The following is a 24,851-nucleotide window of genomic DNA, read 5'->3' on the forward strand; positions in this document are numbered from 1 at the left end:
TTTGGGCTAGACCATTCTGAACCAACCTGAACCAACCTCAATTCTACTGAACCAAGCTCAAATTCACTGAACCAGGTTTAATTAAACCCACTAGCCTTGAACCAACTTAATTCTTATACAAATTCTGTTGAACCAGCTTGGTTCAACCGAACCCAATTCTCTTCCAATTGGTTCAGCCCAAACCTTTAGCCCAACATCTAAACCAAACCCAAATCAACTTCAACCAATTTAATTCAACCAAACCATTCAAGTCCAACCACACTCAACTTGATTTGATCAAACCCAGACCAGATCAATTCAATTAAACCCAACCACTTCAATTCTCATCCAAACCCAATTCCAAGTCAATTAAATGAACTTGGTTAAACCAAATCAAACTCAACTCAATCAATTCAATTCAACTCAACCAAATCAATTTGCCTAAACCCAACCAATTCCAATCCAACCATCATCATTAACACCTTAATCATCATAATCATCAACTTAATTAACTAAACTAAATCCCTAATCTCGGTGCTACAGAATTACTACATGAATAATCGAAAAATCTCATCCTCCATTTCAAGCAATTTCAACTCAAATACAAGATTCTTCCAAATAACTTCAAGATTCAATCATTACTAACAACAATCTCATCATTTTTTTCATCACCAAACTTTCTCTTTTTTCAAAACAAAGCATGAAAAATTCAAACCAAAAATACACACAAACATTCATCCAATAAATAAATTACCAAAAATACTTACCAAGAATACTTTCATCCATTCTCCTCTCAAAGTACTTAAGCTTTTTTATCTCCTCAAATTTCTCTCCAAACCTCTCACTCTTTTCTTCTTCTCTCTCAGATCGTAGCAAAGATGAAGAAGAAGATGAACCATCAAAATCTAGAGTTTTCTCCAACTTAAGTTTTCAGCCGAAATTCACTTTTAGTCCCTAAAAATATAATTTCTTATAAAACAGTCCCTGACAAACTCACCAATGGTCCCTGGATTATGAAATAGTATTCTCAAAAGTCCTTTCAAATTATCCAATGGTCCCTGGATTATAACACAACATTTCAAAAAGATCCCTCCATCTTACCTTTCAGTCCTTGGTTTTCAGAAACATTTTATATCAATCCTTTTTCTATTACTCTTTAACCCAAAATCTTTTAAAAACTTTTACATTTAAGTCCTTGTTCTTTCCACTTGGGTTTCTCACCAAAATTACTCTGTACAAAAATCTTACTGCAACTGTAGTAATACCCTAAATATATTTTTCCAGTAATTATCCAAAGGTTCAGGGTATTACATTGATCTTCCAATGAGCTAGTTTCAACAATTCTCGTTCTTTACAATTTTTTATTTGCTACTTGGCCTAATTGTAGAAGTTCCAACTGAATTCATTAAGAAACAAACCCTATATATGTCACCATAATGAAAATGAATCATTATATCATCAGAGCTTTATGCTTGATGATTATAAATTCTTGCATACAAGGAACTTCGGCATTGAGCTTTTTCCTTGTATGTATCTGGTTTTCAAAATGTCTTATTCTTTTTTACAATATACACTTTGAGTGTAACTCATTATTTCACCCAACTCCTATTAGCTCAATGAAATTGAAACCTATAATCTTAACACCATTAAAATATGAAGTTGGGAGCTGCTTTTGTAAGCTGAATCCTCATCTATCTATTACTGGTTATTATTATTTTTTTTTGCAAAATTAAAGTTGTCAATTGAGTTTAAGTTTCATCATTGTAGATTTCGGTGCACATGAGATTAATAGCGGCATTGCTAGGATCAGAGGTTGGAGGAAACAAAGCATTTTTTGGGAGTTACCTTATTGTTGGACAAATCTTATTCAACACAATCTTATCGTTATGTACAGTGAAAAAAATGTATTTGATAATATATTCAACACTGTTATGAATGTGGAAGGGAGGAGTAAAGATAATACTAAATCTAGGGAAGATTTGAAGGAGTTTTGCTGTCAACATGCCTTAGCAAAAGATGATGCTACCCGAAAGTATCCAAAAGCATGCTACACTCTTGATAGGCAATAAAAAATTGTGCTTTGTGAATGGCTTCGCAATCTTAAATTCCCGGATGGATATGTGTCGAACATAGGCCGCTATGTTGATATGTGAAAGCTAAAGCTATTTGGTATGAAAAGTCATGATTGCCATGTCTTCATGTTGAGATTACTTCCAATAGCATTCCGGGAATTGCTTCCATTAAGTGTTTGGCAAGCATTAACAGAAATGAATAATTTTTTTAAAGAGCTCATTTCGACTGTACTCCAAGAAGAAAACATGCTAAGGCTTAATGAAGAAATTCCTCTAATTATCTGTAAACTAGAGAATATATTTCCCCCAAGCTTTTTTGATTCAATGGAGCATCTTCCGGTGCATTTGGCTTATGAAGCATGTATTGTAGGTCTAGCACAGTATTGATGTATGTATCCATTTGAGAGGTAAAACCTTTAAATTGTTGTTGTACACTCTCTACTTGAATCATATCAATTGACTCATTAAATATATATATATATATATACATTTGTAGATATCTCAGAAAACTGAAAAAGAATGTGATAAATAAATCAAGAGTTGAAGGCTCGTTATGCAATGCCTACTTAGTTGAGGAAGCAACATCATTTTGCGCACATTATTTTGAACCACATGTAAAGACAACGTTTCGAAAGACACCCTGTTATGATGATGGTGGAGAAGATGCAGAAGAACATTTTGGCAACTTATCAATTTTCACACGTCCCGGTAAAAGATTGGGAAAAGAAAAAATTAAATATCTTAATGAAAATGAATATATAGTAGCACAAATGTACATATTATTGAATTGTCCAAAAGTGCAACCATTCACCAAGTATGACTATTTATTTCTTTTATTAAGAAGATTACATAGTTCACCTCTGCATATATACTAATATAAGCTTATATTTCAATGTATCAGGATCTTTGTTGATGAGTTAATTGCGGAGAATCAGCACATTGATGATAGACATGTCGATAAAAAAAATAGAACATGATTTCTAGCATGGTTTCACCGGTTCGCTCATGATCCTTCCAAAAGCATTTCCAACCAATTCTCGAAGGACTTATCAAAAGGTCCATTAAGGAGCTACAAGTCTTATAATGGGTGCATAGTAAATGGCTACAAATTTCACACAAAAACTCATTGCTCAAATAGTGCAATGATGAATAGTGGTGTATGTGTAAAGGGCACAAATTATACTACAGATGAAAATGACTACTATGGACAATTAGTTGAGGTTTTATGCTTGGGGTACCTGGGATTACCAATTAAGCAAAAAATCTTGTTTAAATGTGATTGGTTTGATATAACACTAAAGGTGGGTACAAAATGTCATCAACAATATAAACTTGTGGATGTCAATCATGAGCGGTTCCTCAACAAATATGAACCATTTGTTCTTGCCTCCGAAGAAATTCAAGTTAATTATACAACATATCCTACTTTAAAATGTGACAAGGCTGACTGGTGGGCAATGTTCAAAGTAAAAGCTAGATATGTTGTAGAGCTACCTAAATAAGTTCAACTGAAGACATTGACATCATGTGAAGAACCTTTTCAGTAAGATGAAATGAAAGTTTCATCTATACAAATCAATGTTGATGATGAAGAACAATCTCTAAATGATCCAAGTGGAGAATTGATTGAAATTGATGATGAAGACAGATTGAAGATGATCCCATATTTGAATCCGAAAACAATGATGAAGATGATGAGTTTGATGAAATTGAAAGTGGTAGTGAATAAATTAAGGTAATATATTTTATAAAACTCTTGAAAGTAATGAACTGAATAATAATAATAATAGCATAAGTTACTTTTTAGTTCCTTCTTATATGTATTTGTATATGTTCTTATATAACAGTGCATGTTTAAGCAATATGAGGGGGATGAGTTGTAAAAGAGTTTCAAGTTACATAAGTTCATCTGATCAGTTGAGGCATATGGGTTCATCGACAAATCATAGGAGTCGGTCTGTGCATGGTGAACATTATGACAGTATACATTCGATAGCACGTGATACTCCAGCTCTAGTTACTTCTGCACCTAATGTATTAATGTGACCATTACAGTCATCTGTTGCCAATGCTTATGTGGGATCATCATCATCTTTAGCTTCTACTCCTTATGCTAGTGGAGGGGTTAACCCCTAATGGCGAGTCTACTATGCATGCTAGATACTATAACATCATCCATGGATTGCTTGGCCCTTGCTCTTGATGAGTCAAGGAGACCACACATAAAGCTAGTGAATGGAATGTAAATATTAAAATTGCTATATTTTATGTACAATTGTTGATGATGAGCTATTTAATTTATTCATTGTCTTTGTATATTTGTAGGTTGCATCCCTCAGATGTTTGTGCTCGAAAAATCACATTCATCTTTATGGAAAGAATGGATGAGAATGGATACAACTGGAAGAATGTCTCTAAGGAAACAAAGGACTTCTATTAGAATGAATTTCATGTAGATTTATATAATATTTAAAGAAAATTTGTTTGCTTTTATTTGTAATGTTTATTGAACTTGTAAATCCTTAGCATGTTGGTAAAAATAAATAATTGATGTTGTTTGTGAGGATAAATAAATTGTAACGTTAATTTTTTTATTGAATATTAATTGTGCAGGTTCAATTTCAATAATCTAGAGATTATTTGTTAATAGGTATCATGTCATCAACATCATTCAAATATTATTGCTTAGTTAGTACTTAAATTGTTAATTGTTAGTGAATTTGAAAATCCTTATCATGATTGTTTGGATGTTGGAAAAACACGTAATTAATGTTTCTTGTGCAGTAGAACTAAATTTTATTGAATTATTAATTATATAGTGTCATTTTCCATAATATAGATCTTATTGTTAGTATTTTACTATAATTATAATTAGCAAAACATTAGTAGTTTTATATAAAACATTGGTTAGTATTTTTAGATAGACAATTATATATAATATGTATGTTTGTTTATGTTAAACTACATAAATTTTTGTATGGCATTAGTCAATGTCATCTGCTATTAAGATGGCATAGCAACGTAAAGCTGCAGAACGGTATAGAGCATTGATGTGTAGTTTGAGAAAGGGGAAAGAAAAATCAATGCATGTGTCTAACTCTGCATGGAAAACATGAACCGAGGCATGGAATTCCCCATAATTTAAAACTATGGTGTGAGAATGCTACTGTAAACCGACTCACTGAGATTGCAGGACCTGAATCTGGTATATCCCGGCATACAGGAGGCTCCATTTCTCATACTTCCCTTGCGGATAGATTGGTAATTTGTTTAATATTTATATAAATATGTTTTAAAATTATAAAAATTAGTTTAGTGCTAGGTTTAAAAAGAAATCATGTATTAGGTTTTAAAAAAAAATCAGGGATATAATTCTTTTTTTTTTTTTTTGCTTGAATGTTAGAAATGGATTAGAAATGGATTTATTTTTTTTTCAATATTGTTTTTTAATTTTAAAAAACTTTAGAAATGGATTAGGAAATAAAACTTTTGTTTCTAATGAGGAGGAATAAAAATAAAACAGAAAATATTCTGTTTGGAATCCGTTTCTAAGTTTTGTAATGGTTAAACCTTAATTTTAAATTGATTTCTAAATTCAAAAACCGAATTACAATGGAATTTAGAAACTGATTAACAACATATATCATTCTGTTTTAATTTTTCAAAAGTTAGAAACATATTGGTTTCCGTTTCTAATCCATTTCTAAAGTTAGAAAGGAACACTTTCCCATTTCTATTTAAATTAGAAACAAGGGGTTTCAAAACAAATAAATTCTATTTCTAATCCATTGCTAATTCAGTTTAGCAACAGACTAGAAATGAAAAATGCTGTTTCTAAACATTAATTTTCTTGTAGTGGCAGTATAATGTTGAGCCGAAAGCTGTCGATCTTCTGATGGAGGTAAGTTGCAACCACTCTTCATGGTTAATGTATGTTAAACTTGTTATCTATGCATTCCTGATCTATTTCAGGTTGTAGATCTTGATTTGTTGGTTGAACATGTTGATGCTTTAAACTATAAGAAGGCATGCTTGTATCTAACAAGCTCTTCTAGGTATCTGAATTTGTTTATGTATTTAGAACATTGAGATATATTAAATATGAATTATTGTAGTTAGCTTACTGTATTTTGTAACTATTTTCTTCTATTGATGACACAATGTTGATGTACTTTTAAGAATAGAATTATCTAATTGCTGGTTAAATTTGCTTCACCAATCAAGTTTTAGAATGCGTTGATGTGTGCCATTGTAATTGTTTAAATTTCTTTCCCATATTTTTTATTTAGTTTCTTGCATGTCTTTGTATTGGTAGTACTATAGGTGGTTCCTTCCCTTTCAATTTTTTTTTATTGTTTGTTCTATTGTTGTTTTCTCACAATTGATATTATAATTATTTGTTTGATTGCTTTGTGTTGTTCTATGTGGAATTATTTACTCAAATTGTATGATCTTGTAGCTATCTACCCGGGCCTGATGATCTATTAGCGTTGGACATAGCATATATAATATATACGAAGTTCGATGACTTAGCTAGTGACCTTCGTATAGCACTATTTCTAGATAACAGTCAGGTATAGTTGCTAGTCTTTTTTGTATATGTGCAGACTTTGTCTTCAACATATTCTCATAGCACACTATCTGTCCAATGGCAGTATGTGAAGCAGGTCTATACATCCATTGCAAATTTGCTGTTGAAGAAGAAATTTTCTTACATTGTGGCCCGCCATGTAAGATACAGATTTCTTAAATTCTTGGGCTTGAATTCTTTTTTTGTTTCCATTTTCTTGATTACAACATTTTCTACTAAAAACATGGCCCATCACTTTTTCAGTGATTAATTTCTGCTTTTGATCTACTAAACCTTATTCTATACTTTTTCCTGCTTACTGTACTTCATTTGTGGATGACTTTGCAAATTAGGGTCATACACTGGAACTTGATGATGAGATGGTTCCAAAGGACGAGGACAGGGATCAACTGCAGGATATAATTAACAACACTAAATTAAGTGAAGGTTATCTTACACTTGCTCGTGATATTGAGGTCATGGAACCAAAATCCCCAGAAGATATTTATAAGTTATCATTGTCATATGATTAACACTTGTAATGCTTTTCTGTGTGCATGTTTTGGCATGTAGTTCTTGAGTGGTGTATTCTTTCAGCATGCATACTTTTGTGTCACTGTCCATGGTTTACCATATCAACTGGTTGTGGTACATGAATGATTTATCTTGTTGAATATTATGGTATGAGGAAAGTCAATGGCAGGGATTTTCTATGTAGAAGATTGCCACTTCAAACTCATTTTTAAAGGGTAAAGTATGTTCTGGTGGGTCATTCAGTGGCTTTTTTTTGTTTGCCCATAGTGCTGAAGTCTGGTATGGATTGAGATCCTTGCACATAAAGACACCTCTTGAAGTTCATGTCTTTACTGCAATCATACTGGGGCTAGTGTTTTTTGGCTCTGCAATGAAGAAATTGCCAAAATCTATTATCTTTACATTGATGGACCGATGTGAGACTGAATTGAGTGAGACTTTCACTAGTCTACTTTCTGTTGCTCTTGGCCTTCCGTATCTTGGAAAGTAGGTAATAAATCAACCAGCCTTCCATGATGGATGCATTATTTTTTCTTGATACCCATTGTTTCCTTTCTATTATTGTTATTCTATTCTAGTAGTTTGTGATTTGAGGGAATGCTCATTTCCTTTTCCATGCGAAAGGATTTAGTGCATTTATAATTTGCAAGACTATCACTTCCATGTGAAATATTCCATTATTGTATATTGATGTTCTATTTCTGTTTGTGTTTATTATTCTTTTCTTGATTTTTCTTAGGACTTCTTGGATGGCCTAAGTAGTCATATATATATTTCCTCATTCTTTGTGTTACACTTCCTGATAGGAAAGTGTTGAGGTCACTGTAAAGGTTTCAAGGACATTTAATGATAAAATCAGAAAACACTGTGATGCCACACTATTATCATTAGCATACGCTGGAACTGGAAATGTGCTTAAGGTTGTGTGTCCAATCCTTCCTACTTAATTGCTTTAGAATAGAAGCTATCCAAGAACTTTATTCAGTTATCATCCTTTCTTCCTGATAGATCCAAAAATTGTTTGGATACTGTGTTTAACATCTTGATAAGGGTGAGACCCACCAGGGACCTGTAATTCTTGGGATAGCGCTCGTGGCTATGGCAGAAGAGCTGGGTCTAGATATGGCCATTCGTTCCTTGGAGCATCTTTTACAATATGGAGAACAGAATATTAGAAGAGTAGTGCCTCTAGCCCTTGGTATCCTCTGCATATCCAATCCCAAGGTATCTGTATTGTGGAACTAAGCTTGTAACCTTCAACTTTTTCTTTATCATAAACTAGAAGTTGCCTTCAATACCTTTACATTAAACATTTCAATTTTATTGTTTGATCAGGTCAATGATATGGACACTAAGCCGACTCAGTCATGATGCAGATGGAGAGGTGTCGATGGTACTTCTTCTTTCTGTTTAGAATGATGTGTGCTTATTATGATTTTACTTCTAATCTAACTTGTAAATTGACAGGCGCCAATAATTTTGTGTCCTTGTGACACTGCAAACACTGATTTCTTTGAAACTTATAGACCCATAGACATGTATAGTTTGTGCACCCCCAAATGTGTCGAACAAAACATGATGCCCAGGGATTAAGAAAGATCGCCAGAATCACATCAAAATTTTTTGTAAGGATAATCTTACTGAATTCATAAGCAAATTAATTACTGTATGCATTTTGGTTTTTAGTAAATGAAGTAAGGAAACCTGATGAAGTTGGTGTAATTTAATTATGTTAGGCATCACAACAGAAAACGAGTGAGTCTTTGGTTCGGAAAAGGGTGGAATGGGAATTTGAAGGCAGGTTCTGATACATGTATCTCAGAGTACAGTGACATGTATTTTAATGCCCATATGTTCAAGAAGCTCTGCATGCCAATGTTACCAAGTTTCCATATGAGTGGTCTCATTGCAGGTTAGTTTACTTTGATTTTGGTTAAATTTATTATTGTGTACTGGGGATGAACTAAATAGTTTGACATAGAATAGGAAAAAAAAGGCTACATGCTTAATTATAGGCTACAAACATCTGTAAAAAAAAAAAAAGAAAAAAAGGTGTTCTCATATATCATTTGCACTTTAATATATAGAGGAAATTTTCAGATGGGCATGCAGAGCTTCACATAGGCTCTCCAGTCATCATTGCTGAAGCACCACCGGCCTTAAAGACCGCGGCGTACATGGCTTCATTAAGAGTTAACACTAGTCAGATCAAGGCCAAAGATGTGGGAAGGTAAAATTAATTAAGCCGTCGTATCATCATATAATTTTATGAAAATATATGTTTGATTTGCATTTAAAATAATACAGGATCGTCGCAAGAAAACTAAAAGATGTATGGACTGTTTGTTTAACAATTGGGACATATCTTTTGGATGGGAAGCATTTTAAACCATTAGAGATTGATGAATGAAGGATTGCATCAACTAAAGGTCCTCTTATGCATCTTCAAGACTTTTGTAATGTTTCTAGCCATTAAGCTCATTGTGAACAATATTATGTGCATGTTTGGGTTGGCTTTTTTAAAGCCCATAAGTGCTTTTTTATAAGTTAAGCACTTCTGGGTTTTAAAAACCATGTTTGTATTGCCTTTTGGGCAAAAGTTGAAGCTGTGAAAAAAGCTGAAATACAGCTTTTTTCATAAGCTTCTCAACTGGTGCTTTTGAGAAAAGTACTTCTCAAAAGCTGTTATGTGGGTTATAAAATTACTAAATTTACCCTGTTCTTTTCTAAAATTTCCCCACTCTCTAGCCCTAAGTTGCTCTCCTGATTCTTTCCCATGTCTCTGATCCCAACATCAGCTGATTCCTCTCGCTTCTTTCCTGCGTCGACACCATCCTCTTATCTCCTCTTCGCGCCTTTCCTGGATCTCCTCCTTCCTATGGGAAGAACATTTGTGTGGCTGGTGACTCTTGCAAGCACTGAAGGACTTATCACTAAGTGCTGCCATCCTCTCAGGTTCCATCTCTTTCACTTCATATAAGGCTCATGTCCAAAATTGAGATTGAAATCAAAGTCTCTGAACTAAAGAAGAAGATTTCATTCTTAGCCAATGGAAGCAATGGATTCATGTCTCTCTTTCATCTTTTAGTCTTTGTTTTCCTGTTTTCTTATTTTCTTTAGTTCTTTGTTATTGTTGTTGTTCAAAGTAAAGGAAGAACAAGATAAATTTGTTCCAGGATTAGACAATCTATCTTCAATTCAATGATCAATTCTTTCATGGATTATCATGAAGAAACTAGTGAGCGAGCATAATAACAGCAACATGAATGAAACCAGTTTGCCATCTTGATTAGTTGCAGATTTATAGATTAGATTACTATCAAAAGGTATGTATGAAGATTAGTTTTTTTACAAAAAAAAAAAATGTTTAATCTAAGCTTTTGATGATTAGCTCCTGTTTTTACATATTATTGGTTCGTTAGATTGTCTCAGGTTGTGGCAGTATTTTGTTATACAAAGTTTGTAACTTTGATATGAGTTATGGTTTGAGTAACATTGATGCTTGATCAGATTGTTTCAAGTAGTTTGTGGTTGTTTTCGGTCACATTGTTTCAAGTAGTTTGTGGCTGTATTTCCTCTGTTTTTCTTCTTTTGATTTTTTTTTTACCCAACTTAGTATTTTTATATTGAATTTCATGTTTAGAGTTGTGTACTTGTACTAGTCTATTGTTAGAAATGATTGTCAACACATTGCTTGATTGATGTATATAATAGACTTTGATTAATCTTTGATGGTGTTATACTGAGTTAAAATGAACAACATGTTCTCAAGATCCCAGATTAATAGACTTTGATTAATCTTTGATTGTCAACACATTGCTTGATTGATGCCAACCACTAAAAACCACCAGAATCACCAGAATCTATTGACATTGTCTTTTAATATTATAGTACCACTAATAACGGTAAAACTAACAATGTCTTTTATTATTACTGCATCACCAGAATCTATTGACTAGTAGCTTATGCTAACAAAATTAGGCAACAAAATAGTTTATCTTCTTACATTCCAATTTGTCCAATAATTTGCCGCGGAATGGAGTGACAAAAAGATACGTTTTCAGACCATGTTCCACAGTTCCATGTGGTTTATTATGTCTCATAGATTTTTTTACTATTCACACTAAGAACTACAACATGCTCATATTAATAATAAACCAATGAACAAGCTCTAATAATTTATAGAAATTATATACAAGAAAGTAGAAGAATAGTTAGAGAATTTGATTAGTTGGTAGAAGAAAGAAAAAAGATAAATAAGAATGGTCAAGAATTAAAAAAAATATCAGAAATACAATTTTATCAAATGAATACAGTAAAAGGCCAAAACTATCAAAATGATTCCATCACACATCCAAATAGGCTTTTCAATTAAAATCTCATTCATTAAAGACAAGTTAAAAGGCATGACATAATTCAATTTGACACTTTCTATAAGCCATGCAAACCAAATAGAGAGCTCCAGATGGTAGATCAGTGTACAACGCCTTCAACAACACCTACAATGTTATTTAATTTACATAACAAATAGCATGGTTGATCTCAGTCAACACAGATCATTGGACATTGGCCAGTGTAATGTACTTTTAATTATAATTACATCCCAACCATCGGACAGTGACAATGATAGTGACAGACTTTTTAACTTGGTAGTCTGAAGCAAGAATACATATTCTATGAGTGTGATACCGGTTTAACACCATGAAAATGTTGTTCATTTTAACTGAAGTTAATGTTGGAGAGACAAATTTAATATCTGTAAAATCTAATATGCTTTTTGGTTTTTTCTATAGGCTGCTTATTTGATCTGAAAATAATATATAAACTAGTGCTTGACCAAACTGCAGACAGGAGTTCTGCAAATGATACATACTGATTGTATAAACCTTCTCCAAATCTTGAAGTTCTTCAAGACCATTGTTCCGAGTTTTTATTCAAACTTCCTCGGTAAGATGGCCTCTTTAATGTGCATGGTTAGCAAATAACCTTGCTTGTATGCTTGCAATTGTTTTTTATGAGTTTCTTTTAGCTTGTTCAGCTTTTTATATTGGTTATTTGGTAGTCACACTAAGTCTCTCTTGTCTAAATTATGGCTGGACAGATCTACTCTCCACTCTATCAAATATAACTAGGGATTGGAATTTTATTGACAATAAGCAATATTTTTTATGTATAATATATATATATATATATATTCAAGTGAAGAAGCTTATTCATATGGTCACACAAACCATATTAGGATTCTTATTTTTTAGAGATTGTTGTAAGCTATTTTTTTATTTACTAAACAATGATTTCACTATGTTATTTTTTATTAAGGGCTCAACATCATAGTATTTTTGAACATGGCTTCGAAACTACCATTCAAAAGAATTACACAAGGGACAAATGTGGGTGATTTGAATGTGGTTGCAAGTGAGAATACTCCAAAAGCAAGATGGGATGACACAAATACTAAAATATTCTTAAAAATATGTGTCGATGAGGTCCAAATTGGTAATAGACCACACACACACTTTACAAAAGAAGGTTGGAAAAATGTAATTTCAAAGTTTGGTACGAGAACAGAGATGAGTTACAACTACAAACAACTAAAAAATAGGTGGGACTCTGTCAAGAAAGAGTTCGGCATATGGGCAAAGCTAGTGGAGCACCAAACAGGGCTTGGTTGGGACCGTGTTAAGAGGACAGTTTTAGCAAGTGATGATTGGTGGGAGAGAAAAGGACAAGTAAGCCTACGAATCCATATTATATATAATAATGTAATCATTTATTTATTTTTAAATTTTTATTTCAAATAAACAATAACACATTATCTTCTTTTTCTTATTTAACTAAAACAAGAAAATCCAGAATATCTAAAATGGAGAAATGAGGGTCCAAAGTTCTTAGACATGATGGAGATATGCTTCAAAGATGTAGTAGCGATAGGCTACATGGCATTGGTACCATATGCAGAACCATCATCAGAGAATGAAGTGTCTAACAACAATGCTTATGCTCGGATGAATGATGAAGATATAGAGGTTGAAAACTTTGAAGATGATGGTGACAGTCCTCAAACAAAACAATAATGCCACACGGGGAGAAACTAGCACAGCACAAGCTAGAAAGAGACAAAGAACATCTCAAAGAGAAAAGAAAAAAAGTGCAAAAGAGAAACTACAAGAATCATTTGACCACCTACTCTCTGGGATGGATAACATGTCATGTACACATAATGCAAGAGTTGAGAACTATGATTGTTGCAATATAACCATATGTGTAGATTTATTGGATACAGTCCCGAGGATGGAATGAGGAAGTCGGCATTACTTTCTCATGGTGAGGTTGTTTGCAAAAAAATATCATAGGGAGACTTTTGTGGCACTAGTGAAAAAGGATCTATCACTAGCTATCGGTTGGTGTCACACTTTCAGCGTGGATGACTCACCCAAGTTTGAATTCAACTGATGATCATTTATCTACGATTGTTATGTCTTTGCTTTATGTGTTAAGTTTATGACTTTGCTGTATCTTTGCTTTATGTGTTGAGTTTATGTCTTTGCTTTTTAAACTTGATTGTTATGTCTTTGCTTCATGTGTTGAGTTTATGTATCGAATATTATCTTGAACTTTTCACATGTTGCACTTTCAGCATTGACATATTTTCTAGACTTTTATCATGCCTTTATTTTATGCCAAATTTTTGTATGGTATTTGAGAAATGTTTATTCGTACCTTTTTATTGAGTTATTTTTTTCATGTATTCTACATGGCATTAAACATTTGATATTGTTTATGTTGGGTGTAAAATCAAAATGGAGTTCTTATCTGATTCAGATACAGAATCAAAAGAACCAATGTCTGATTCAGAAGAAGAAGCTAACAATATGCATATGGATGACTACATTGGACAAATGTATGCATGTTGCAACTGCACAATACCAGTATATGAAGTCAATGTTGAAGGGAGAGAAGAGGATATCTTCATTAACTGGACATAGGTGGGTTCATGAAATATTAAATGGATTAGACAGTCGTTTCTTTGAGCAAGTCCGGATGAATAAAACTATATTTAGAAGATTGGTGGATGAGCTTACTCAAAAGTATGGTTTACAACATACGAGAAATGTTACTGTAGAAGAATCAGTGAAAATGTTTTTGTATATACTCAGCCATGGAGCTACTTATAGAAATGTGGAGGAGAGATTTCAACATTCTGGAGAAACAATACACAGATAGTTTCATCGAGTGCTAAAATCTGTCCACAAACATTGAAATGATATTATCAAACCGGCAGATGAAAATTTCAGAGATGTGGAGGATTACATCTAGGGTGATGTTCAATATTGGCCTTACTTCAAAGACTACATTGGTGCAATAGATGGAACTCATGTGGGCATTCTTGTCCCTGCTGAGAAACAAGTTTCATTTATGAACAGGAAAGGGTACACCTCAGCAAATATTCTAGCCGCATGTGACTTCAATATGTGCTTCACATTTGCACTTATTGGTTGGGGGGGTTCGGCACATGACACACGTATATTAATGGAGGCTTTGAGAAATCCTTCTTTAAAGTTTCCTCAGCCGCCCAAAGGTTCACATTTATTTGAAATTAATTTTATTATCTATGTTCCATTTTTTATTTCTTATTGTATTATATTTTTTGTAGGAAAATACTTTCTTGTGGATTCTGGGTATCCTACAATGAAAGGATTTTTGGGGCCATACAAGAGTGCAAGATATCACATTCCACAATATAGGATGTCTCGTGCATTTAGGTCTCCAAACGAAGTATTCAACTATCATCACTCGAGTTTGAGAAGTGTTATAGAAAGAACATTTGGAATTTGCAAAGCAAGATGGAGGATTCTACAAAATATGACCAAGTATACTATGAAGGTCCAATTCCAAATTATATGGTCATGTTTTGCTCTCCATAATATTTTATTCGTAGAATGGGTAGCAATGATTTGGATGTTCTTGAGAGGCTTGAAGACATCAACCAAATTCAAGAAGGAGAATGTGGCTTTGAGGATGATGAGAGTGAAAGTTCATTTGTATGGCAACAACCTACAAATGAAGACACTAAACAAATTATCACACTTAGGAACAATATTCCGGATGAACTCTCCAATCAATATATGAGTAATGTAATGTAATATTTATGTTGTTAGTTGTTGCTATGATTGTCAAGAAGTTGCAAAACTTTCACGTTGTTGTTATTGTTATTGTTATTGTTGTTGTTGTTGTTGTTGTTTATTTTTGTTATAAACTTACTCTCTCTTTTTTTTTTTGCGCTTATTAAGCAAGCACAACAACAATCACAACAATAATAATAATAATTATTATTATTAATTATTGATGATAATTAATAATAATTATTATATTCATAATACATTAAGTTATTATAATAATAATAATAATAATAATAATTATTATTATTATTATTATTATTAACAATGTTTTCATTATCATTGTTAATAACAATGTATAATAGTAACTCAATAAAAACTTAATGAATGCCCACTTTAGTAATTTGCTACCTTTAAAAGCCCTTTTAAAAATCTACATCCAAACAACTTCACACATATCAAAGTGCTTTTGCATTAGTTTAACCAAACATAAAACACTGAAAATCACTTAACTTACTCTCAAAAGCACTTAAAAAAAGTGCTTCTACAACTTAACAAAAAAACATTTTTTTTTTTAAAAGCTAACCCAAACAACCCCTATATTTGTATTCTCTAAATTGCCTAGTATTTACAGATAATCCATTAGCCATAATGTTTTTATTGCTGGTTAGAAGATGTTGAAGAAGTTACCTAAAGGAATGTATATGTATTGTTAATTCAATAAAATGATTTTTGTTTAGCAATTTAAAAAAAATTTTGATTGTTGTAATTCAAGAAAAATTTAAATAAAATTAATTTCATATAAATTATTTTTTTACAGAATAAACAAAAGCATGCTGAAAGCCGTAACAAAAATTTTTTGCCAAAAACTATGCCAAATACCGTGAAAAAATATAGTATATAAAATCATGCCAAAAAACCGTGCCAAATATTGAACCAATAAAACCGTGCCAAAACCGTGGCGAATATGGAACCAAAGTCCGTGCCAAAAATCAATGGTAATATTTGGCACAATAGTAAAAAACGGTGCAAAAAACAGTGACAAAGTCTGGCACTGTATAAAAAGACGGTGCCAAAATTTATTTGTGACCATTCTATAGGTACGGTTATTTTTCGGTGCCAAATACTGTGCCAAAATAAATTTGGCACGGTTTTTAAACTCATTTCTGTGTCAATACTACCATGCCGATTTAGGATTTTTCTTGTAGTGATAGTTGTTGAGGTTAATTAGAGGCATGTCCACATTTTATTAAAAAAAAATAAAATAAAATTCTCACCTAATTAACTAATAAGCTTTCAAGGCGTAATTTGAGCCTATGAAAAATATCCAAAATTCAAACCCCATTAACATATTTTAATTAAATTGTTCTTGATATCTTTGTTATACAAGATACAACCTAAGAAGCAGCCATAAAAATAAGGGAATAGTTATTCACATAATAATCCAATATAAATCTTCATCTTGTTGGTGAAAAATAATATCAAGTCATTAATCATTCAACTCATGAACAACATCACTTTGCATGCTTTTGATCTCATTTACCAAACAAGGGCCCCATTAACATAAGTAATTAATCAAAAGTTTCCCATCCAACTCAATATTGAAACTGCATGGCTTTGTAGTTAAGTTTTTCTTTGTATGTCCCACTTGAACTTGAAGTAGCTGTATGTCGCTTTCTTTCCATCAAGTTATTTCAATGCTTTGAAGTTTGAGGACATGTTAAATTTAACAGATTAAGTACTGCACGTAAACAGAAATCAACCTGAGAATCAACTCCAAATCAAAAATACATTGAAATGAAGCTCAGATATGCATCGTGAGCTTGGACTTTTCTTTTGAAGACTTTCTTCACTTAGCCAGTTTAAAGATTCACATTGGTTTCAGATATGTTCACATTGATGTAGTGCACTCAGGGAACACTGTAAAATTCAGCAATGTACTTTTATTTTCATATTAATTTTATCCACCTTCACAATGCATGCATGATTTATTATTACCACACAAGATTTAACTTTATCAGTTTCAGCTTTAATTCTATTTGTTAATGACAATAATAAATATATATAAGTGCACTTTGGTGTTCATTTAAGTCATGTTTTACAAAGTACTGAACTGTCATTTCGTTTCAGTAATATCCAAAAAACTTTTTTTTTTAATTGAGCTGCATGTGTTTTTAAAAATCATAAAGCTGTCTTTGTAATTAAGGTTTAGATGTATATATATATATATATATATATATATATATTCATGTATAGCATTCTCTCAAGATTAAATGTGGATGTTGTAGTCATTTATTAGTTTGCTTTTGAGCGTTTGATGTGCTAGCAGTGAGTTGGCAGAAAGCTGCAAATATAGATATAAATAGTATAGACTCCATATACATAAATAGTTAAAAGTATTTAATGGTACCAACCAATATATTGATGAAGCCTTTGAAAGAGTTCAGATCTTATCATTGTGTGAAAACTAAGTAAAATGTTCTCAAACTACATATATATATATATATATATATATTGGAAGCAAGCTAGGATACCCAATGAAGTCTCATATAAGATAAAGATAAAGTTAAGAACCTAAAAATAATGGAGGGCATCATATACTTGTCAAGGTCCTTGACAATGTGGGGCATGTATACATAAAGTCACTGCCTTAAATGAGACACCCCACCACCTTTTCTTGCATGACTTTTAGGAGTGCCCTAAACCTAACTCCAACCATGATTTGAGAGGTGACACTTTTTTTTTTTTCATTTATGCAAGTGTTCATCTTAGAATTAATCTTTCTCTTTTGCTTTTATTGTTTATTTTTTTGAAAATAAGAAAAAAGATTTAGGAAAAAAAATTTAGCATATTGTTTAATGAAATTATCTTGATATTTGTCTTATTTTTTTCATCCATTATATTGTCATTATATGAGTTTTAGTTTTTTAGTCAAGTCATTGATGAATCTTTCTTTAAAAAAATTGAGTGTTTAATATATAACAATAATATAATATGTTAAATATGACAAAGAGTGTATGGCTACTCAATCAAATTATTAAAAAATTTAACTATATATTATATATTACATGAAAACAAAATTAAAAGTGGGTCATGACTCAATGAATGGATGGATAAACTAAAATAATGAAAATTAAGAATAAACATCCTTATCCTAAACTAATTAAATATAATGTTTGATTCTTAATTATTAATTACATATTTGTAATGCATGTTGGTCAATCAAACAAGTTAAATTTTGTTATTTTTTTTTACATATATATTTTTTTATTTTCAATGCTTTCATTTTCATTATCTTCATTATCATCATCATCTTCATCGATGACTCATATTCTAAATCATCTGCCGAAATTGTTTACGTTGGAACTTCAAAAAATCTTGCTTTTAAAAGATTTGATTGGACCCACTCTAAGATTTGATGTGAAAAAATGATTCAAAATATTAATCATCAGTTTAAGTGGGGCATACACTTTACACTCTTATATTTTAAGAAAGAGAAAGTATAAATTTCTCTTTAATTTATATTTTTTAATTTCATACATAATTAAGATTTTGAAAATGTTTACATAATTATGATATAAATATTAGTCTTTATTTCGATCTCTAAAATAAAATTTTGATGATTGAAAAAAGAAATTGGTTGGTTTCTAAAATATGAGTTTTTTTTTTTTGAAAAATATCCAATGAAATTGGTTCTCAAATCTAACATTTGCACTCATTTTAAACAGTTTTTTTATTAAAAAAAAAAAGAGAATAGACAACAGAATAAAGAACCAACATAACTTAATATTTTTTACAAAAACCTATCAAAATAAATAAATGCAAGACATAGATGCACAAAATTAATAGTTTTTTTTTTATCAAAAAAAGAACAAACTTGGTTTCTTCTTTTATTCACATTTTCGTATATATATATGAAATCTATTCGAATTGAACATCAAGATATTGAGATGCACATATCTAATTTGATCAAATTTTTTTTTAAATTTTATCAATTAATATGTATTAAAATTAGATAAACTATATATTGTGCTTTATAAAACATGTACTTAATAAATAAATAAATCTATATGCCCATATTAATTAGATGCATTATAAATTATATATATTGATTAAAAGTTGTGAATTTTTATATCAGATTGCCAAAGCTTCATGGTTTTAGGTGTTAATGGTTGCAACAACCGCACTTTTTGGCAATAAATCAACTAAAATTTAAAAATAATAAATAAACTTTAGAATAATTTACATGAATCCACATTTATGATTGATGATTGGGAGTTATTCACAAGAAAAATCAAAATATTATATATTAATATTTTGTTAGTGATTTAATTTGATACTAAGTATCTTCTGGAAGATTCATGTTGATTAGAAAATTGTGCTTTTCCATTGGCAGCATTTACTTTAAAGAATATAATTTTTTTTTTTAATAACAACAACGATGACCACAACAAGAACTATATTAAATATTTTAAACATTTTTATACAAAAAGCTGTATATTTTGAGCTCACATCCATCTCTAGTATTGTGGTGTGTGTATGATGGTTCCGGTGGAGGTGTGATGTGTTAAGTTCACTCAAAAACTCACTCAAAGATTAAACATTCACACACAATCAAAGCAAGATAAAGGAGACAAGCAAATTGGTAACCCAGTTCGGCACAACCTTGCCTACATCTGGGTGGGTCATGCCCGGAGAAACAATCCACTAAAAGAGGTATAGGAACAAGGAGTACAACACTCACTCACTCTCTCAATACAAAGAATATCCTCTCAAGATTGCCCGACGGCCACACACTCAACTCTCACCGAAGAGTCTCTCACTTGTTGGCTCCATCCTAAATCTTCGAGTAGGATGTCTTATATAGACGCACCGACGTCTACAAAGTTACCTCTTTTAGAATTCTCCGCGGCTTCCTAACTTGGACACCTTCCAAAGTTAGATGTTGCAACACCCAGTTGCAACATGACCCACCTTACTGAACATGACTGAGTTCTAGCCAGATGCACCCAAATCTGCGACCTTCAACCTCCCGGTTCTTTCAGTCCGTCTCGTAGTAGTTGACTCGACCCGAGCTCCTCCTGCTTGCAGTTGCTTCCTTCCTCACATCACTTCAGAAGGTCTCCCTCTCCCGAGGGATGTGCCCACCAAGGCACACGTGACCATCCTACCGAAGATAGCCACCGAAGATCTCCCGATCTTCCTTTCCAAACTTGGCCCAAGTTTGGTCTTCCAAATAATCTTCGTTTGACTCATGGAAATATTGTTACTAAACTTGATCTTGTCTTCATCCAAGTTTAGCCTTTAATATCTTTAACCATGATCTTTAATCATCCATGCTTGGATCTTCAAATCTCTAATCATATCTTATGCAATCTTCAATCAATCTCCTCATATGACTAGTCTCCATGAATAGTTCCGCCCATAGATAGCTCTTGAATCTTCCTTCAATATAGTAATGCTAAATATGGTCTTGATGATCTCCTTGGTATGTCTTTACCTTATTTAGTTTGTGTCTTCAAATAGCTTCACACCAAACTAAATCTTTGTGTATTCAAATAGCTTCAAATAATCTTCATGATCTTGAACTCTTGCCAATAATAGAATATTCCTCTCTCTTCAAATAGATCTTTCTAAAAAGGAGCTCTATCAAAGATATGAATTATCATCCCGGATCTTACCAAGGATAGATAATCATATCTAAAATAAAACTTCCCTTTCTAGAAAAGATCCTATAGTCTTGATGCACTTTCCAAAAATAGTTTATCATCACATGATTGTATTGAGAGAAATATCTATTAAATCTAGATCTTAATCAAATCTCCACCTTGATCTTCATGATAACATCCTTTGCCACATCATCATCCTAGTCATCTTTTCCTTTGATGAGTCACCACATGCCACGTCATCATCCTCTTGCCATGACACCACTTGGCTTATCATATAATGTCAATCCACGTCATCAGACTTAACAATCTCCCACTTTGGCATTATTTGACACAGCCTCCTCGATTCTGCTTCTGTCAGACTGATTCTAGTTACAACACCATGTTAAAACATGTACTGACAAAAGGACATGACTTTAGGACTATTACAGGACTGATTGAATGACATATTACAAACAACTAGTTGATGAAAACATGACATAACAGAAGAACAATCAACTAGATATTGCAAACAGAAGTCAGCCCAGTTCATCAAACATAAGGACAATTTAATTGTTCACATATGAAATGCTCACACAAAAAAAGATGAATATCAGCATCATCAGTCCTATCTCCCCCTTTGTGTCAGAATCATGGCAAAGTGTTCTTGATAGCTCCCCCTAAGTTGCTGCAGTGCTGATGGAAGCTCCCCCTTGCTTCTGTCTAATAGCTTAAAGTTGGCTTCTTATGCGTTGCCTTTGTTGAGTAATTATGATAATTTTGCAGACAGAGCTTTATGCCTTCTCTCCAAATCTTCAAGCTGTTGTTCCAGCAGCTTCTCACAATCATCAGACATTGGAGTGCTTGCACCTTCACTTTCTCCAGCCACTGAAGAATGTCTCCCAATAGGTAGATCAATTACCTTTCCAACACCAAACAATTTGGGAGAAATTTTTAGTTTCTTGATTCCAGTCACTAACTCAGAGTTCCCTATTGGAACACCACTCTGCATCATAAACTATGTAATCAAAACCGGATATGCCAGATGATTGACTGTAGAGGTGACATTGACCATGTCAGTGATTCTGTCAAAGATAAACTTGACCATGCCCCAGGTTGAACTGTTTCCTCGTAACAATGACATAGAGTAACATGGTCATTTCCTTCAGTATGCTTGAGGTATGGGCAGTAGGAAACCAGTTGAAAGCACCCAACTTGAACAATACATATTACTTTACTGTCAACTTTGAGGTAGAGAGCCTTGCTTCTGATCCCCAAGTGCTGCATTTACCACCAGTTAGTGCGTCCACTATTTCATCAGAATATTCAAAATCATCATTGTACGCATATGCTCCATTTTCGACTTCTGTAGGACACTCCAAGAAATCATTAATACCCTCTGGTGAGAACTTTACAGTCTTTCCTCTCAAAAAGATTTTATGGTAGCCTAATGCCCTGGGAGACTTGATTTCTGGAGATAGATTACTGTAGAACTCCTGAACAAGAGTAGGTCAGTAGTGCTTCCCATAAGTGACAGATTTCATAAGCCCCTTATCATTCAAAAAATCTGTCAACCCATATTGATCAAATGCTGCCTCATCAATGATCCTTTCTGCAATTACACCTCTTTTGCTTATAATCTTCCATTTCTCCTTATAGTCTTCATTTAAGAATTTATTAGCATCTGGAACTTTTGGTGTTTTCTTGCTTGCCGAAATAGTGGGGGCCTTCTTTACTGAGGGCTTGGGTTGAGTTACCTTCTTTTGTGTTGCCACATTCTTCTTTGGCCTTTTTGCTTCAGCCTTCTTCTGACTTCTAAGAACAGGTCCCTCCTTTCTCTTCAACCCACTTCCTTCAGTCTTCTTCTTCTTCCTGAGTTTCACAATCTTGTTCTTCAGGGGAACATCCTCTGAACTGTGTGAGCTCTCTGATGTACTGTGTGAACTCTCTGATGTTGCAATAGGTGATGGAACATAGTCATCATCTTCAACACTTGGTTTCTTTCCAGAGTTTTTTTCAAGTCTATCGAGTATCTTCCGGGATCTGTCTCCTCGGGGTCTTCATCAAACTACGATCCGTGATCGCTAGAGGATTCACTTGATTTTTTTCTTCGATTCTTGACTATTGCTTCCTTTCCTTTGAGTTTACCAGACATGTTATCAGTTTTAGATTCTTGGACTTCTTCTATTTCTACCTCAGGTTGTGTTCTAACATCACAGGCAGTATCTTCAGCAATAGGTTCCTTCTCCTGAACCTCTTTTGCTACAACCTCTATTGTCACAACACCCGAGTGGTTTCTTCAACATTGTCTTTGCTCTGCCAAAACTTCTGACCTTCTCGACTTCGAATAACCTCCGAAAAAAATCCCTTTTCGAGTCATAGTCTTTCTTGCCCTTTGTACTTGAAACTTCTTTTTTTGAGAACCCGAATTGCTTTTTTTCTCTTGAATATGCCCGGAAAGGCGTCATTCATCCATCCATAAGGATCGGGTGTAGAGGTCTTACTGCTGTAGAAGAATCTCCGGGCCCTTTCTCTTTTTCTAAACAATTCGGAAACCTCTGAGTAAGCCATGCTAGAGGATCCTTTCTCTCTATTTCTGATGTCTCTGGATAGGCAATGCTCAATGGTGCAGGTGGAACATACGGAATCAATGCCTTGGATAGGTCCTCCTTGGCTTCTATTGATGGGTTGCTATCATCCCCGGTAGTCTTTATGCCTTGAGAAGAATCTCCACTCCCTTTCTTTTTGCTAGGATACCTGCGAGCCACCCTCTTATACTTCATCTTGATTTCCTTCTTTCTTCCTTCTCTGGAACCCTAGATACCGTTGGGATTTGAGGTTTGGGTTTTGAAAAGGCTCCTTTTGAATGTTGGGGGTTGAAACCAAATAACTTCTTTTAATAACTCCCCAAAAAAACTTCTCATCAAAATTTTCCCAAAAAAATATTGAGGGTTTCCTTCATTTTTTTTATATATGAAACCCTCTTTTTATATTTTTATATTTTTTATTTTTATTTTATTTTTATTATTTTTATTTTTATTTTTTGGAACAACAAAAAAAAAATCATGGTGGATCAATACATCTCTTCCCACATACTGTCCTTCCCTCATTTGATTTCTAGCAGACATAGTTAACAGTATGGTTAGATTGATTCATTGAGTACCCCTTCTCCTTGTAGTCTCTCCTGATCCATATCTTCTTGATAACTATCATCTTTCCTCTGAATTTCTTCTTAATGGTTTCATGCTCATATGCAATGATTCTTCCTTCCTTCAAGTCTTCTTTTAACTTGATACACTTGGACCGGATATGCCCACTTTCTCCACAATGTAAACATGTGAGAACTTCTCTTTCATCCTTCTCCATGTGTTGATGAGGCTTCACAAATACTTTTTCTAGTTTGTCTTTCTTCACCCCTGAGGATTCACTAATGTAACCAAGTCCTTTATTTGACTTCAGAGGTCTTTGAGTAGATAGGATTTCATCCAGGTTCATCTTTCCTTTGTTCATGGAGTTGATAGCCCCTTCAGCATGAGATAACTTCTTCTCACATTCAGTCAGCTTCTTCTGTAGGTTTTCATTTTCTTCCTTGAGACGTTTGTTCTGTAAGATCATTTTGTCAAATTTCTTCAACATGAGCTCATATGCTTTCAGCAGGTCACTTTCACTTATGCTCTTGTTACTGTCATCACTATCTTCTGATGTTGCTTCAGGATAAGCTGCACTGTTGCTTTTTAAGGAGAGTATAGCTGGAAAGACAATAAAATGATTTGTCAGGCCTTCTGGTTCTTCTTCAATGTCTTCTTCACTTCCTTCGGACTCATCACTCCATATAGCTTTCAGTTCCTTCTTCTTTTTCTTCAAGGTATTGGCACATTCACTCCTAATATCTCCGATGCCTCCACATTCTCGGCACTTGATATTCTTGCTTCTC

At 33.1% G+C, this 24,851-nt stretch overlaps 1 pseudogene; it reads left to right on the forward strand.

The window, feature by feature from the left end:
* Positions 1-5,138: 5,138 nt before the first annotated feature.
* Positions 5,139-9,565, forward strand: LOC120270345 (annotated as a pseudogene).
* The last annotated feature ends 15,286 nt before the right edge of the window (positions 9,566-24,851 follow it).

Source organism: Dioscorea cayenensis, chromosome 10 (assembly GCF_009730915.1).
Source record: "Dioscorea cayenensis subsp. rotundata cultivar TDr96_F1 chromosome 10, TDr96_F1_v2_PseudoChromosome.rev07_lg8_w22 25.fasta, whole genome shotgun sequence".
In the NCBI taxonomy this organism is placed as follows: Eukaryota; Viridiplantae; Streptophyta; class Magnoliopsida; order Dioscoreales; family Dioscoreaceae; genus Dioscorea; species Dioscorea cayenensis.